The following is an 8,966-nucleotide window of genomic DNA, read 5'->3' as shown; positions in this document are numbered from 1 at the left end:
TTAATTATTTTGCTTATTAAAATGGTTGCAGTGGTTAACGCTGTCACCTCACAGCAAGAAGGTTCCTGGTTCGAGTCCAGGTTCGGATATAGGCGGCCTTTCTGCTTGGGGTTCCCTCTGAGTACCCCGTCTTCCTCCCACAGTCCAAAGACATGCTCGTTCGGTTCATTGGCAACTCTAAAACTGGCTCTAGGTATCAACCCACATTTACAGAAGCATTCATTCAGCTTACAACAAACTCTGACATGTTCTTTTCAAGCCGTCACTAAATCTCATTCTAACTATTATCTAAACTACATTTAACTGTATCAAAAGCTATATCCAAACATTAACATGTCTTATTATTATAATTACTAAACTACACACTGATTTATATCCATAGCTTCTTTCATGATGTCATGTAAACAACTGCTCCCCTCAACAACTTTTATAAGCTGTTCATCTCTCAGCCACAAGGTGGCAGCAGAGTTCTGTAAGTGACAACACTTGGCCTGGTTGTAAAGTAAACAGTAATAATCAGTGTTAATAAGTCTCACTCTTACTTAACATTTAATGGAAACAAGACGGAGGCTGACTGTGTGTTATTTTCTCCTTTGCAGGAAATCCAGAAGAGACATGTTAGTAACTCCGAGACAAGAGGACGACTGAAATAAAAGAATGCAAAGTTTCTTGAGGACACAAAAACTTCAGAAACCTGCAGAATATATTTTTTATATATTTATTATTATATATTTATATATATTATATTTTTATATTTTTTAAAAAGCTAATTTGTTATTCTTCGTCAATAAAAGGAACTTTTCTGAGTTTGCAGCTTCTTGTGTTTCGCCTCAGAAATACAATGAACACAAACCCTCATTTTCTCACAAAAACAAAAAGTCGTTAAAGGTTCGGCTTGAATATAGATGATCCATCCCCAAACTCCCATTTAGTATCTGGACAGAATGGGCAGTACACACACACACACACACACACACCTCCCTGGGTGAGGAGCCAGTAATGGCCCCTCGTAAATAAGGGTTCCTGTATTTCGGTGAAACCCAGTAGTGCATCTGGATCCCATCAGAGCTCATGTTCCCTTTGCAAATGATCCCAAATGTTTCTAATTATGCCAGTGGAGTCGACACGAGGCTGTGCGAGCGCTTGTGTGTGTTTTTCGTGTGCGTGTAATCGCACTGATGGACACGCACACCCACACACTGGCCTCTGTTTATTCATGAATGGAGTAACAGAGATGGACAGCGCGGTCTTGACCTCGGCAGCCTCTGCTTCGGTCACTGCACGTGGTGATGACTGATGAGTGAAAGATGGGGTGGAGACGGATTTCTCCACCAGTCTTGTCTGCTGACATCGCTGTCTTCGTGCTGCTCTCTAGGGATTTCTAACCTGGCGGGTGGGGGGTAGGATTTAAAGGGTGGCTGAGGCTTAAAGATAATGTTTAAAACATAGAAATATATTTGGAGTATCTTCAGAGTGAGCTTCACTTCTGAGAGAACATCTACAGAAAGTAGTTCTCCATATGTAAGACCTGCATCATGTTAGTAAATAATTTGAATACAATCTGATTTAGCACAAACCGTGCAAATGTGATTTGCACTTGCATTGTGTTGTTCCAACCTCAATGGTGCGTGACTGCACACTCGAGGGAACATTCATTAAGTGCTAAGAGTATGGTGGACTTTTTTATGGTACCGTAGATGAATATGCTGGAACTGAGCCACTGTTGTTCACTATGCCAAGTGTTGTGTGAGACCGAAACAAAGTGCTACAAAAAAGCAGGGTTTTAAAACCGCCGTCCGTTTACTGGTTGACCCTTTTTGTTATTTTAGTGAATGTTCCGGCGTAGCTGTTTCTGGAAGCAGGTGTTCCCAGCCAATCATCTGGCTCCTTTTAGATTTTTAAAGCCCTTTTTATCACAGTTTTCTGGACAATTTCTTGGTAATTCCCGTAAATGTTCAAAAATAAAGAGCTCTGGCTAACTTGGATTATTTCCCTTTACCGGACGCGATGACATCATTCATGTTTATAATTCATTTATTGCTCCTGTGAGGTTAATCTGAGCTTAATGTTGCTTAATATTATTGATTTTGGATATGAAAAGGGTCACATATAGTAAATGACCCAAAGAGAATGATCACTATAACAGCTCTATGTAGCATTTTAGCATCTAAGCTAATTGTTTTGGTTTTGCAGCCCAGAACGTAACCACACCATCCCGTTCAGTCACACAGGTGATCACATCCTCTCTCGACAGTACGAGGAAACCGTGCTGCTAATGAAGGTCACAATAGACCGAAACACAGATGCTTGTTTAAACTTGAGGAAAAAGGCATATCTGACAATCCCAACATCCTGGTAACTATGTTGGGTTAAAGTGGAGCATTAGCAGCAAGAGAAAGGAAGTCTTCTGATGTTGGTGGAGAACAAAACACAGCTGAAAGGAAAGCGACTATTAAACCTAAATTAGTTGAATAATGAATACTACTTTGCCCTGTGTCTGTAGGATGTTTATAAAAAGGATACCACATGCTAACATGTTAGCCAAACATACATTAAAAGCTCGTAATGCTCCAGATTAGCATTGGTGGCGGGAGAAGCTAGCAAGGGTTTAAGAAGACTAAGTCCCCCTTTCGCCATTAGTCTCATGATGAAAAATATTTACTGAATTAAAAGTGTTAAAATAAACACATAGAGACATTTACATGACTTATGTGTATAAAAACCTAGACAATAAAGTGAAGTTACTTGCATTAGCTAACAGGCAGCTGCGAGCTAGAAAGAGTTATGTAGTGCAGTTTACACAGTACCTTTACACGAATTACCTTTGTAATGTTGAAATAGCCAGTGCTACATTTCTTTTGCTCACAGCTGAAGTATTTTTTAATGCCACGATTGTTTTTATTCAATTCAATTCAAATAACTTTATGTGTCTGATAGAACTTCATTTGTGTAAAGGCGTCAGTGCCGACACAGTTCACGTTCCCAACAACATACCACACACACATATCACATTCAACATTGGCAGAGCATTCAACAGTGGACTTAATGAATATGCAATAAATAATGTTAAAAAATGTTAAAGCACATGGTGTTAAAAAGAAATCATTCAACTGTTCATGAGCCTGATGGATGTGGGCACAAAGTTTGAGAGGGTTCTCTTAGCCCTGAAGGTGAGTGATCTGCATCTCAGGCCTAAGAGTGACTTGCAGTCAGGAACCCACTTAAACAACTAGACAAACTTTTACACACAGCAAGACGCTCTCGTTCATGGTTGTTGTGCACCTGTTGTAGTAAAGTAAATTCTCTGCTCTAAAAACTTTTAGCATCTGGTACTAAAAAATCAACCACCCTTGGCTCCACCAAACACAATTCTCTAGCTCTGCTGATAATTAGGCCAAAACATTAATAGCTACTGCTTAAAGCTGCTTTGAGGAACTTTCGGTTTGTGTCGATTCTGGCGCCCCCTGTGGACAAAGACGCACCTCTTATCTCTTTTGTCCTGTACATGTTTAAGTGGTGGTTTTTAACAAAAAATCTCATCCTGCTTTCTTTAATAGTCACATGTATCACTCACTTTAAACTTTTGCCCTGGAAACAAAGGCAGCATGCAGTTAATCCCTGCGTCTTGACACCTACCTCCCCGCCAGCGGTTTCAGGCATTAAAAATAACTACATAGAAATAATCAGTCTTGTTGCTGATGGTCTGGTTTGCTTTTGTCGGTCATATAGAGTAATCAGAATTAATTTCAGTCTGTTTCATAACCATCAAAAAGCTCCTCACAGGAGCTTTAAAGGTTAAACCTAACAGTTATTTCTTACTTGACTCCAGTTTGCACTAAAACCTCACAAAGTGTTACAGACAAACTTTGAGCACACACGCAGGGTGTAACAATTTCCCACCCACACACTGTGTTACATGCTAGTGTGCATTGTACACGTTTACAAAGAACAGCATTATACAGTAACTGGAACTCCAACAAGTGACCTGACCTCGCCCTTACCTTGATGTAAGCAAGGAGAATGTGACATATGAGAATCTGGCTCCTTAAGACATAAAAGTCTCTGATTGTTTCATAGTGTGTCCAACACATGGATGTGGATAAATGTCTCTGCCCCTGACGTGGAGTCACACGGTGGAGCTCCATGACCCCTAAAGAAACATGAAAAACACCATCCAGACAAATGGGCACAGTGATGCAGTGTGGCAGGCGTCAAAGGCCTCTCTCTGCATTACAAGGCATTGTGAACGATTCACATTTTCCACCGCAGCCGCCGTGACTCACGGCCCTGTCCAGTGGCAGCAATGGACGCTGGGTGATTGCATGAGTTGGGCTGTTTTCCTCCGTCTTTGATGTCACCTCTCGCTCAGCAATTTCCCCCATTAAATTAAATTCGCTAATGTGTAGAGTGGACTGCAACGATTAAAGGTAAGGCGTGTTGTTTTTGAGAAGGGCCTCAAATCCATCACCATGGCTGCAACTCCAAGCATCCAGTGACACAAGCTCTGGTTGGAAAAAGCCCTTCAGTTCTGTTTGAAACTCAAAGGGGAAATCATCAAATGTGACTTATTACTGCCGAGTGGGAAAGGATATCCTAATTATAATTATATCCTGACCAAGATGGTCGATATTTAATAAAGAAAACAGCAGTAATTGCACATTTTAATGGAGCAGCCAGTAAAAGATTCCACCTTTCTGCAGGAGGCAAAACAGCAAAGGAGATTGAAAAGGTAATTGAGGAAACGTCAGTTAAAAGGAAGCAGCCAGAAGAGAATAAAAGTTCAATACGTTTAATGGATGAATAGAGGGCGAAGGGGTAAGTGGGTGTGTATTTGTACGTGCACACACACACATTTACTTTAAGGGAAAGTGAGAGAATCAAAGGAAATAGGAGAGTTATACAGCAAGTTCATGAAGTGTCAACATTGTTCGGAGTGGGAGGTCGCCCCGGGGGAATGCTGCCTAACACACACGGGAGAAATTCAACAGCTCTTTCAGCGGAAATCCTCATCATACATCTCCACCGCTTCAGGAAAGCAAAACAACCTGACGGGATGACTACGCAGCCCCGAGTCTGAGCCTGGGCCGGGGCTGTCTCGGGCGATGAGGTGAAAGGGATTGGGAAAGATTTACTCATTTTGACGACAGATATCTGATACTTCAAGTGTCAAAACTTCCCCAAAGCAAAACATCACCATAATGCGTCTGCCGGGGGCTGATAGGGTCTCTGATTGATGCTACAGGATCAGCGATTACTTCATTAGATGAGATTTACAGCTTTCCTGCTCTTTGAAATAAATACTCAGCTTCACACAGCAGAGCTTTTAAGACATATTGACAGCGTCCACCTATCCTGGGAAAGGTGACTGTAATGTCTCATGTATATGCTCTTTCTCAGTAACACCCTTTTCCACACTTGGTTACACCCAGTTACATCTGGGCGCCACACACTACATCAACAGTCTACTGCTACTGGCTGGCTGCTCAGGAACTCCAGTTAAAGCTAATGTAGCCTAGCTAATGTCGTGGCCGCAAGACATTTGGTGCGCGGAATCGAACAACAAATCTTTGTCATGTTTGAATATCAGAAATTATTGTCCCTGCTGCTAATACAAAACATATTATGCTCTGTGTCATTTAAATCCTGTAGAAATCAGTTTTTGTTACTGCCCTTCACGTCTGTTGCCAACGTTCCTAGCTTGCAAGCTAACTTATTTGTTAGCAAGCTAGTTAGCTAAATTGTTAAAATCTTACAGTAGAGTTAAAAGTCCAAAAACAAGTATAAGGGGACTATAAAGATGTGAATTGCGGTTGTGTTGAGTGACTTATCTTAAGTATCTTAAAATTAAGCCAAATGTAGCGATGTCTGGACTTGAGACTGCTATAGGTGCACATATATGTCTTGAATTACTCAATGTAATTATACTTTACCTTTTAATTTCCAGGATACGATACTTATATATCAAACATGTTACAATATGTTTGAAATTAAAACCCTTAAATAGTTTAAATACACCAAAAGTTTTAGCACGTGTATGCTAGAAAACATTTTATGTATATTTGAAACTAGGTTTTGTATGATGGCAACCGGTGCAGCATATATAAGTCTCAACATGCTTCGTTTTTCTTTTTTAAAGATGATTTTTTTGGGCCATTTTGCCTTTATCAGATAGAACAGCCTAAGAGAGACTGGAAATATGGGGAGAAGAGAGTGGAAGTCGAACCTGTGGCCGCTTAAGGACTGTATCCTCTGTATATGGGGCGCTTGCTCCAGCGACTGAGCCAAACCAGCGCCTCTGGCATGCAGTTAGATAGATTTTTAAGATATTAAAAAGACAAATAAATCTGATTGACAAGAGCTGTGACACGGTTTACAGAAAAGAGTTTGTAAAGTTTTCAAGTAAAGGCGTGGACTGACCGTCCAACTCAAGTCTAGTTGTCAGTCTTTACAGCTAGAGCACTCTGTGTGGAAGGTAGCACATAATTGAGAGTTAACATATATGTTTCAGGATCAGTGTTTTATTCAGTTTTATGTTCACTGTACACTTACAGGAGTTGACTCAAAGAGCCGACTCGTTTGTGACAGACACAGCAGGTAGATTCTGCAGTCCTAGAGCCGGTTTCATCAGCTGATCGTACCATGATTAAAGCTGCTGTGAGGAACTCCACCCTTGTGGACAAAGCGGTATGTGTAATCTCTTTGCCTGTACAGTAAAAAAAATAGTATTCTTCACAAAAAATCCCCCAGCTGTCTTTTAATAGTCAAACGTATCACTCACTGTGACTCTGTTCATGGAAAATGCAAACCAAGGCACTTCCTGTCTGCGCGATGTTAATCCAGCGTAGGACACAACCGTGGCAGTGGTGAAAGGTATTAAAAATAACATAATAGAAATAATCAATCTTATTCTTGATGCTTTCGTCTACATTTTTTGGTCACATTGAGGCATCATAATGTATCATAACATCATAATATCAGTCTTTTTACTATCCAGAACTCCTCACAATACGTTCAATTGTATACTCTTGTATATATTGTAAGTAATTATGCCCAGTAACTGCCTGATGGAGTCTTTGCAACAAAACCAAACCAAGTGATAAAACTAACATTAACTTTCTAATACAGTATATTGAAGTACAGAGTGAGGAGGACATAGGGGGGAATTTGGGATACACATTTGACACACATGGGCTGTGTCATAAATCACACCCTGTTTAATATGTGCACATTATTTACGGGCTGGTTAGAATTCTTGATACATTTCTTAGGCAGAAAATGAAACTTAAGCTCTGATACAGAAGATATTGCAGAGATTTAATCACTGTATAACTCAACGCCTGAAGGAAGACAGGTGTTATGGCGTCTCCATTTCTCGAGGTCATCAGTGTTTTATTCTAAAAAACAGAATGAAGAGAACGTCTCCCCTTCACTGAGGTTAAAGCGCTGAGCTGTCATTCAGCTCATCACTGCCAGGCGTGCTGTGCAGATGTGTTTTTGTGGAAGTGAAAGAATATTTAAGTGTCATCGGTCTACATGTTTTATGGCTTCTCTGCACATCCCTCGGTATACATTAATGAAGGCTGCGGTTTGGGTTCAAGCCATTTGCACACTAAAGCTGCCATTAATGGTTGCAAATCTTAAAGTTCAATATGTAAGTGAAGGAGTCAAGATGCATCGCTACCGACCAAAGAGCATGTGTCTTAAAAGGGCAATCCTGCAGTGAGCCAGCTTTCAGAGTTCAGACATATAGCAGTAGCTCTCTGCTACAGTACTTCCTGTTGAACAGTGAGTATCATGAATTTCACGTTCATGTGTCAGAGGTTAAGTTTTGTTAATTTTCAGCTGGACACACCGTGGTATTCAAAAATTGCTATCCGTACACCTGTAGATTTAATTATCAATATGATGATGAGACTGTGTTACTCATTTACTCTTTCGGACAGTTTTGGGTTCAAAGACACATTATATTTGAGAGTCACATTACCAATTGCTACATCAAAATTACACATTTGCCTCTACTGGAGTGGCTGTGGCTCAGATGTAGAGTGGGTCGCCCTCCAATCTGAAGGTTGACGGTTAGATACCCAGCTCCTTATCCTTGGGCAAGATGCTGAAACCCAGATAGTTTTTTGTTGAAGCATAGCCTGCAGGATGTGAATGATTAGTCTGTCAGTAGTCTTGTATGGCACTTAAAGAGCTAATCTCGAAGATCGCAGTTTCGTTCTCTTTGGCGGCACCTATGGCGATAAACAGTAATTGCGGGAGCACACTTCCCGGATATCCAGATATTGTTGCATGTGTGACGTCCACGGTTGGCTCCAGTTGTAACTCTTGATTTTCCTCGCTGATGGTCGCTTTCCTTTTTAGACTGTTTGCCTTCATCTGAGCGTCGAGTTTGTTTCTTTTTCTTTGGATTTTCACTTATTTTTGAAGTTGTATCTGTAGTCATCGATCTTTTCTTTGTTTGTTCAGCCATAGTAGATTATTGTTTACTCGCAACACTGGCAGAGAACGGAAAAGCATTCCTTAAATTTGAAAGGATCTCAAGGTCTCAATAAAAACTGCTATCAACCTTCAGTCAGAAACTTTTGCTCATTCCGCTGTAGCTCGAGCCGTTCTTGGCTAAAAACCACGAATGGTCAGTTTTCTTGGGTTCTTTTGGTACCATAAACCTGGTCTTTCAGCTCTCACTCAGCACCTTCTCCTGAAGGAAACCATCTGTGCAAAGAATCAAACAGCCAGAAGGAAAAAGGCTCGATCTCTGCAGCATGAGGTTAGGCCAGGGCTCGATATTCTGTGCAGATCAAGGCCAAGAATTCTGGTTATGGACTTACAATGAGGGAGCAATGGTTCTCTAACAGACAGAGGATTGATGGGACTTTAATTTCCCTGAATCCCTTTACAGTGATGATAAGACCAGAAGGATGAGGTATTGTGTGACGAATAAACTCATCTTTCCAGCCTTA

The sequence above is a fragment of the Semicossyphus pulcher genome, unplaced genomic scaffold (genome assembly GCF_022749685.1).
Source record: "Semicossyphus pulcher isolate SPU_LCO1_2020_fin unplaced genomic scaffold, fSemPul1.0.p SCAF_16, whole genome shotgun sequence".
Classification (NCBI taxonomy): Eukaryota; Metazoa; Chordata; class Actinopteri; order Labriformes; family Labridae; genus Semicossyphus; species Semicossyphus pulcher.
This window is presented reverse-complemented; position numbering follows the sequence as displayed.